The 10,019-nt window shown below is 42.4% G+C and overlaps 1 pseudogene; it reads right to left on the bottom strand.

Annotated features, from left to right (window-relative positions):
- Positions 1–597: 597 nt before the first annotated feature.
- Positions 598–8,732, bottom strand: LOC140205384 (uncharacterized; annotated as a pseudogene).
- Between the last annotated feature and the right edge of the window lie 1,287 nt (positions 8,733–10,019).

Here is a 10,019-nt window from a genome sequence, read left to right on the forward strand (position 1 = left end):
GGTCTACTAATCCACCTCTTTTTCCATTTGTGTATTAGTATCTTGATAGATTCCTGATTGGTGTTTCCTCACAGTGTTTGGTTGGTAACTTTGTCAGTCCATCTGATGTTTAGGATCCTTCTCAGGCACTGATTAATGAAAGCCTGCAGTTTTTGTAGTGTCTTCTTTGTTGTTCTCCAGGTTTCAGAGCCATATAGGAGCACTGTTTTAACATCTGAGTTGAAGATTCTGATTTTGTTTTTCCTTGATGTGACTCTGGACTTCCACACTTTGTTCAAGGTGTTGAAAACTATTCTGGCCTTGTTGATCCTGGCTTTGACAACCTGTTCCATTCCACCATATATATTCACAGTGCTTCCAAGATAGATAAAGGAAGTTACTTCTTCCAGGGTTGTATCCCTCATCACTATAGGTCTCTTGCTGGTGCAGTTTATCTTTATCGTTTTCATTTTATCTACATTTGGTCTTAGACCCAGCATAGTGGAATTAGCGGTGAAGAGTGTTGATTTCTCTTGCATCTGCTGGTTAAAGCTAAATGGTAGGGTGACAGAACTCTAGGTCTTCAAGTTGCTGCCAAATAGTCCACTGGATTCAATTTCATTTTACACTTGTTGACTGTTTCGTAATCCAGTCTATTGCCAACAGGATCAGGAGAGGAACTATCAAACATCCCTGCTTCATCCTAGTGTTGATATTGAAACTTTCTGACAGTTTTCCTGCATGTATGGTTTTGCATGACATGTTGTTTTAGGAGTTCCTGATGATATTGATAAATTTCTGCAGTATTCCATAATGTTTCATAAGTTTCCATAAGGTTTCTCTGAAGGTTTTCTCATACTTGATGAAATTGATGTAGAGGGAAGTAGTCCATTCGATTGCCTGTTCTCTGATTGTTCTTAAGGTAGCTATCTGGTCTGTGCAAGAGCAATCTTCCCTAAAGCCTTCTTGCTGGTCCTTTAATGTTATGTCAACAGTTTGTTGAAGGTATTGCAGAATAATTCTGTTTAGCACCTTTCCGACCACAGGCATTAAGGATATACCTCTGTAGTTTTTATAGTCTCGTAGGTTACCTTTCTTTGGAAGCTTGATTATGTGACTTTTCTTCTACTCTAGTGGCATCTCTTCTTCATCTCAGACGTTGCAGAACAAAGTGTATAGGATATCTGCTGAAGATTTAAGGTTTGCCTTCAAAGCAGTCTGAGCCAGCTGCTTTTCCTGACCTTAGCCTCATTGCCTGTACAATTTCCTACTTTGTTAGTTTGGCATAGTTGACATCCAAGTCTGATGGTGCTTCTGGAATTAAAGGAGTTTCCAAAGGAGGTTTTCTGTTCAGAAGCTCTTTGAAGTACTGTGCCCAATGTTGGAGCTGTTTGTTTTTTTTAGTTAGGACATCTCCATCTTTATCCTTCATTTAGGTGTTGGTCTAGGTGAATTTGCCAGCTGGTTTCTTGCCAGTATTGTATAGTTCTTTCATATTCCCATTTGCTGAGGCTTCTGCTTAGAATGCAAGGGTGTTGATGTACTCTCTCCTGTCCCTCTTGATGTTTCTCTTTACTTGCTTGTGCTCTCTGTCAAATTCTTTCTGTGCTTCCACTTTCTCATTCCTAGTTCTGCTTCTATTGCATTTTTGTTTCCGTGTTCTCCTTTTGTTGATTGTTTCCACCATTTCTGGTGTAATCCACTCCTTATGCTCAAATGTCTTTTTTCCCCAGCACTTCCTCACAAGTTTCATTTATTGCCTCTTTGAAAGCTGTCTACTTGTCTTCAATATCAAGATTCTCAAGTGCCTGGAACCTGTAGAAAAGTGTGAGTGCAAATCTCTGAGCTGTCCCTTTGCCTTTCAGGTACCTGACATTGTACTTCAGTCACTGGTTGGGTGGTGCGTAGCTTCTTTTTAGCTTCATTTGTACTTTGGCAATCAGAAGATGTTGGTCTGATCCTTAATCTGCACCACGTTTCACTCTTACATCATGGAGTGATCTTCAAAATTTCTTTGAGATGCATATGTGGTCGATCTGGTTCTCTGTTACTTTGTTTGGTGACATCCATGTTGCCTTGTATAGTTACTGGTGTGGGAGTAAGCTTCCTCCAATAACTAGCTTGAAGTTAGCACAAGTTTCAGCAAATCGTTCCCTATTTTCATTCATTTCTCTGAGGCCGTGTTTCCCCATGACCTGTTTGTATCTTGCATTATCCCTGCCTATTTTGGCACTTAAAATCTCCCATGACAATAGTCAGGTCTTCTCCCTTCTCTCTGCTGATGACTGCACTGAGTACGTGTAGAATTCATCTTTGTTTTCTTCATTAGCGTCATTTGATGGTGTGTAACATTGGATAACTCGAGCTGTTATCTTCTTGTGCTTGATTTTAAAGCTAGCAGTGATGATTCTGGAACTGATGGCTTCCCATACAATCATGACTGTACATGCTTCTAATGTCATTGTGAGGGCTACACCCTGTGTATGGCCTGAGTATGTATGTATGTATGTATTTATTTATTTATTGAGCTACAGCCCCGGAGTAGGCCCTTTTGGCACTTCGAGCCGCACAGCCTCATTACTGTGAGCAATTCCAGCAATCCCATTTCTCCACTTAATTATTATTTTTTATTTACTTACTGAAGTGATACTTATCCCGCTTGTCAGTCGGGTCTCCCTAGATGACATCCACCTTGTCTCACTCAATCCAAGAACTGACTGTTTGTACCTTTTCACTTCATTTGCTATGATGGTGGATTTTCCTACATGGTACATGATTTTCACATCCCAGGTACCCAAGGTAGATATAGACTTTGGCAACAAAAGAGTTGTTGGCTGTGCAGGATCCTGATGACTTTCCCTGCACTGCTTTGTCTGTTCACTCAATAATGAGCCTCTTCTCACAAAGTTGATGGTCTGGGTTGGAGTTCATCAATGTTTCTGAACAGGGGATTGGCCTGTACGGCTTCACAAGAGCCCTGGTGGCCAGCTTTACCCATTTTCACCTTTCACGATGGGGATGTAGTGTTGGACTTTGAGAGGTAGAGCACATGGTATTAGGGGTAATATACTGGAATGGATTAAGATTTGTTGACAGAAAGCAAAGAGTGGCAGTCAGCAGCTTTCTCAAGTCAGCAAGCTGTGAATAGTAGAGTATTGCAGGGATCAATGCTTGGCCACATCAATTTGCATTCTGTATCAATGATTTGGATGAGGGGACCAAATGCCATATTTCCAAGTTTGTTCTTGGCACTAAACTGGGTAGGATTATTAATTAGGTGGGGGATATAAAGGAAATCAATAACCTCCGTGAGTAAAATAAAGCACAGCAGATAGAATATATATTAAACACATTTATCTTGTATGAATGCACCCAGAATTCGCATGCAACTGGCAAATTTACTTTTATTTTGCTCGGGATTGGAAAGTGGACATGGACTTGGGGAAAAAAAGCTTGTGTTTCGCCCAGACATTGCGGCTACAATACTCCGGCCAGACATGGTCCTGTGGTCCACAACAGCCAAGCTGGCATAGGTTGTGGAATTGACAGTACTGTGGGAAGATGGTGTCAAAGAAGCTTATGAGAGGTAAAAGACCAAGTACTCTGAACTGGCAACTGAAGCTGCCCAGAATGGCTGGAAGACCAAGATTTTCCCTGTAGAAGTGGGATGCAGGGGATTCGTTGCTACATCTACGACCAGTCTATTGAAGAAGATGGGGGCGAGGGGTCACTCCCTCCAACAAGCAATCAAGTCCTTGTCAACCGCAGCAGAAGAAAGCAGCAATTGGATTTGGATTAAAAGGAATGACAACAACTGGGCTGCAAGATGAAGACAGGAGGGTATGGAACTGAGGGGGGTGTATGTGGGATGCCAGGTAGCACCGTTGAGCCTGCTGGAGGTATCATGGGCTTATCAATGAAACTTCAAAGAAGGAGGGTGCCCACCTGATGACCTCAATGACGTACCTACCCTCCCTCCTTGTCAACACTCCAAGCCCACTGCCAACATCGAGAGTGCCAACTTACCATAGGGATTGAAACATCAAGTCCTAGTAGCTCTACTGCCCTACTCTATTACATTTTACCTTTAGCCTTTAAATATAGAATTGTAGGATAAAACATTGTTCTTTAAAAGAATTAGGAGATTATACATAGTTCATTAATATTTTTGAAGTTTTATGGAGAGCGTACTAGTGTGTGAAGTGCAATAATATTTTTTGAATTCTCATGCAGCCAAATTATTTATGCAACTGGCACCTTTCTCCAAATGGATGCCAGATGGCTGAGAATATTTTTCAATGTGGTAGATCACACCTAATCCACTTTGGTGCACAAAATAGAAAACTGGTTTCTTAAATGATAAAAGACTGGGGAATATTCAAAGAGATCTAGATGTCCTTCTGCACATCACTGAAGACTAACACGCAAGCACTCAGAGGGCAATGGAAGGCAATCTCTGCAAATCTGATGAAGGGTCATTGACCTGAAATGGAGTTCTGTCTGATTGGCTGAGTGTCTCTAGCAGTTTCTTTTTTTATTCAAGACAAATTCAAGACAAGAAGATTTGAGGAAAGGAGCAAAATATTATGTGGTAATTATATAGAGCCTTACTGTAATTGAATTAATGCAATTTTTAAAACTGTGGTCTACCGGATGCTATGGAATTCACAGCACCCATAGTTCATCAAGTAAATGTCTCTCTCAATCAGAAGCTACTTATTTTTTAAAAAACCTTATCAGTAGTGTAATGTTTTCGTTACATTATATAATACTTAGTGGACCAGTACCACCTTTGCAATTATTTCTTATGGGTCCTCCGACAAAATAACTAAAGTGCTGAATTTTACTGAAGGTACCCAGATGAGGAAAGGCATACCGTAGATTGTTGTTTATCGATTACAGCTCCCTGTTCAACACTTTCATCCCCTCATTACTAATTAATAAGCTTCTAAACCTGAGCCTCTGTACTTTCCTCTGCAACTGGATTCTTAACTTTCCTTATTAGAAGACTACAGTCAGTGCAGATTGGTGGTAACATTTTCCTTGCTGACAATCTATAGGCACACCACAAAGATTTGTGTTTAGTCCACTGCTCTTCGCTCTCTAGACTCATAACTGTGTGGCTAGACACAGCTCAAAAACCATCTATAAACCTCAAATTCAGTGGCATTAAGAGGAAGGAATTAATTGTGAGCTTCAGGATGGAGAAGTTAGGAGAATACACACCAGTCTTCATTTGAGGGGTCAGTGGTGACAAGAGGAGCAGCTTCAAGTTTTTGGGTGTCAGCAACTCAGAGGGTCTATCCTGGGCTCAACACATTGATGCAATCACAAAGAAGGCACACCAGCAGCTTTACCTTCTTAGGAGTTTGAGGAGATTTTGTATGTCCCAAAGACTCTTGCAAATTTCTACAAATGTATGGTGGAGAGCATTCTGACTGATTTCATCAGCACCTGGTATGGTGGCTCTATTATGTCGGATTGAAAGGAGCTGCAGAAGAATACAGCTCCATCAGGGGCATAACCCTCCTCACCATTGAAGATGATTTTAAAAGGCCATGCATCAAGAAGGCAGCATGCATCATTAAAGACCCTCAGCATCTAGGACGTACTGTCTTGGCATTACTACCATTGGGAGGAGGTACAGGAGCCTGAAGACCCAGAGTCATCACCATCAGTCTTGTGATCTATCCTGGGCTCAATACATTGATGCAGTCACAAAGAAGCCACACCAGCAGCTATGAACCCATGAACACTACCTCGTAATTTGTCTTTGGCACTATGTATTTAGTTGTAACCTGTAGTAATATTTAAGTTTTGCATTCTATTGCTGCCACAAAACTACAACTTCTATGACATAGGTCAGTGATAATAAACCTGATTCTAATTCTGATTCTGAAGGTAGCTTTTAGGAAAAGGAATAAAACACTGCTGCTACTTCCATCAACCATTTAGCAGCAAATGCTGCTGTCAATCATAGAACTTTGCTTTGGAGGATCTGCAATGTAACAAGGGACCATTTTGCTTTGTAGGATTGAATTACTTATGCAAAACTGTATTCACGTCAAGCTTGGAAGAAAAATGTAGTTGTGGGCATTTACATATGAATGGCTCATCTCATGGAAGTATTTGGGCATCCTGTCCTAAACATTGGCATAAATAGCAAACCAATCTACCCAAATTTGTTTAGTTTTATCAGTGTCAGTCTCCTTTTTCTCTCTTCAGCATTCTGTTGGGCTCAAGGATGACTTGCATATGCTCCACTTCTAAATTGGTTTATGGATTTGTAGCCTCTGCCATGAGTAGAGACAAAGTTAAATAGCAGGGTAGTCAGTTGGTTAATTCAGGAGTCAGTGAGCTTCTGCTAGCCTTTTGTTTGTTCTTAATCATTGGACCAGAGATTATCAATACTATCCTGAATGCTCCTTCCCCATTTTGATGGGTCATAGATCAGGAATTTCCACAAACCAGTAGGAAATTTATACTTATTCAAGGAGACTTTGAGAGGATCTATAAATTGTTTCCCTTATTTGCTAGTAATCTGAGAATGGAACTGAGAGGTGGAAATGCTGTCTGTAATCTGTTTTATGCCAATAATTTAGTGATTGATGGCCAAACTAGCAGAGGACTTTTCTCAGTTTGAGCACACCACAGTAGTTGTGGTAGCTAGGCTAACGGCCTAATACACTGTTAATCAAATGAAACTGAAACAAATCACAGGTCTCCTCTTCCATCACCACAATCGTGATATAAATAATCAATTAAACATAGCAGGAATAGTTCCTGTACTGATCGCAGTAAAATCCTATTTGCTTTGGAGCAATTTTCATACAAGAACTATTCTCTAATTAAAAATTGCCAAAAATTATATCACCTGGAACCCACTTGTCTACAATTGATCTTCCCCATTATAGGCATCCGTTAGTTTCATGAGACCATGGATTTGCACCTTGGAAGGTTTCTAGGGCACAGGCCTGGGCAAGGTTGTATGGAAGACTGGCAGTTGCCCATGCTGCAAGTCTCCCCTCTCCACGCCACCAATGTTGTCCAAGGGAGGGGCACTAGGGCCGACACAGCTTGGCACTGGTGTCGTCGCAGAGCAATGTGTGGTTAAGTGCCTTGCCTGGTGTTATTCCAGTCCTATGTATTGCTCAGGGTAGAAACAGCATCCACATGATAATTGGTAAGGGAGGAAGTGTAAGGGCATGTGTAGCACTTGTTCCGCTTACAAGGATAAGTGCCAGGAGGGAGATCAGTGGGGAGGAATGGGGGGGACGAATGGACAAGGGAGTTGTGTAGGGAGCGATCCTTGCAGAAAGCCGGGGGGGGGGGGGGAGGGAAAGATGTGCTTAGTGGTGGGATCCCGTTGGAGGTGGCGGAAGTTACTTACCACCATTCAGGGCCCCAGGCAGTCCTTCCAGGTGAGGCGACACTTCACCTGTGCGTCAGCTGGGGTGATATACTGCGTCCGGTGCTCCCGATGTGGCCTTCTATATATTGGCGAGACCCGACGCAGACTGGGAGATTGTTTTGCTGAACACCTACACTCTGTCCGCCAGAGAAAGCAGGATCTCCCAGTGGCCACACATTTTAATTCCACATCCCATTCCCATTCTGACATGTCTCTCCACGGCCTCCTCTACTGTAAAGATGAAGCCACACTCAGATTGGAGGAACAACACCTTATATTCTGTCTGGGTAGCCTCCAATCTGATGGCATGAACATTGACTTCTTAACTTCCGCTAATGCCCCACCTCCCTCTCGTACCCCATCCGTTATTTATATACACACATTCTTTCTCTCACTCTCCTTTTTCTCCCTCTGTCCCTCTGACTATACCCCTTGCCCATTCTCTGGGTTTTTCCACCCCTTCCCCCTTTTCCTTCTCCCTGGGCCTCCTGTCCCATGATCCTCTCATATCCCTTTTGCCAATCACCTGTCCAGCTCTTGGCTCCATCCTTCCCCCTCCTGTCTTCTCCTATCATTTTGGATCTCCCCCTCCCACTTTTAAATCTGTTACTAGCTCTTTCTTCAGTTAGTCCTGACGACGGGTGTCGGCCTGAAACGTCGACTGTACCTCTTCCTAGAGATGCTGCCTGGCCTGCTGCGTTCACCAGCAACTTTGATGTGTGTTGTAAGCAAAATTGTACTGACCAACAGAAGCCATTCTAAAACGGGTTTTATCAACAATATTGGAACATGCTCTATACCTGTCCTGATCTAACCACATGGCCAAGGAAGCTCACTAGCACTACTTCTTTCTCAGGAGTCTAAAGGAATTTGGTGTGACCTCATTGACCCTCACCAATCTTTATAGATGCACTAAAGCATCCTATCATGGTTTAGTGTGACATTTGCTCTGCCTGAAACTACAAGAAACTGCAGAGAGTTGTGGACAAAGCTCAGCATATCATGAAAATGAGCTTCCTCTTCGTGGACTCTGTATGTACATCTTGCTGCCTCAGTAAAACAGCCACGTAATGAAAGACCGCTCCCACTCTGGATGTTCTTTCTTCTCTGCACCCTCTCTCCACCCCAATCAAGCAGAAGTTCAAAGTTACAAAAGCCAGAAAGTATGTACTGCTAAGCTCATGGACAACTTCTATCCTGCTTTTATAAGACTATTGAACAAACCTGTTGTATGGAAAGATGTTCTGTATTCTTGACCTCACAATTAATGTTGCCATGGTTTTGCACCTTATCACTTACCTGCACTGCAGTTTCTCTGTAAATGTAAAACTTCGTGCTTCATTCTGTTATTGATTATGCCTTGTACTACCTCAATGTACAGATGTAATGAAATAATCTGTTTAGATGGCATGGAAACCAAAGTTTTTCACTGTTCCCCAGTACATGTAACAATAATAAACTTATTTATCAACTTACAAGGAGTTTAGTCATACCTAGAAAGCTGCTGGGGAGTCTGGTCATCCGTTGTCTTCCAGATGGGTTCCCCTGTAAGTGTTTTTTTTCTTAGTTACTGCTATGTACCCAACCTCACAATGCCATGTTGCTGATGGTTACAGGATCTCCATTATTTCCCCTTACTTCTCTCCAAGTTGCATTTATTACTTCTTTAGTTGGCAGTCTTTCACTGTCTCTTTTCCACTTCCTTTTCCTGTCTGTCCCATCAATGATTTTCTGTTACACTACCAAACGATTTCTCCCTTCTGTGATTTTTCCCTATTTCAGTCGTCTTCTTGTGATATGCTCCTTTCACTACCCATTCCTCATAAGACCATAAGACAAAGGAGCAGAAGTTGGCCATTCGGCCCATTGAGTCTGCTCCGTCATCCTATCATGAGCTGATCCATTCTCCCATTTAGTCCCACTCCCCCACCTTCTCACCATAACCTTTGATGCCCTGGCTACTCAGATACCTATAAGACCATAAGACAAAGGAGCAGAAATCGGCCATTTGGCCCATCGAGTCAGATAGCTACTCAGATACCTATAAATCTCTGCCTTAAATACACCCAGTGACTTTACCTCCACTGCCGCCTGTGGCAACAAATTCCATAGATTCATCACCCTCTGGCTAAAAAAATTCCTTCGCATTTCTGTTCTGAATGGGCGCCCTTCAACCCTTAAGTCATGCCCTCTCATACTAGACTCCCCCACCATGGGAAACAACTTTGCCACATCCACTCTGTCCATGCCTTTCAACATTCTAAACTCCAAGGAATACAGTCCAAGAGCGGACAAACGTTCCTCATATGTTAACCCTCTCATTCCCGGAATCATTCTTGTGAATCTTCTCTGTACCCTCTCCAACGTCAGCTCATCCTTTCTTAAATAAGGAGACCAAAACTGCCCACAGTAGTCCAAGTGAGGTCTCCGCCTTATAGAGCCTCAACATCACATCCCTGCTCCTATACTCTATTCCTCTAGAAATGAATGCCAACATTGCATTCGCCTTCTTCACCACCGACTCAACCTGGAGGTTAACCTTAAGGATATCCTGCACGAGGACTCCCAAGTCCCGTTGCATCTCAGAACTTTGAATTCTCTCTCTATTTAAATAATAGTCTGCCCGTTT

This window comes from Mobula birostris, chromosome 11 (genome assembly GCF_030028105.1).
Source record: "Mobula birostris isolate sMobBir1 chromosome 11, sMobBir1.hap1, whole genome shotgun sequence".
Lineage (NCBI taxonomy): Eukaryota > Metazoa > Chordata > Chondrichthyes > Myliobatiformes > Myliobatidae > Mobula > Mobula birostris.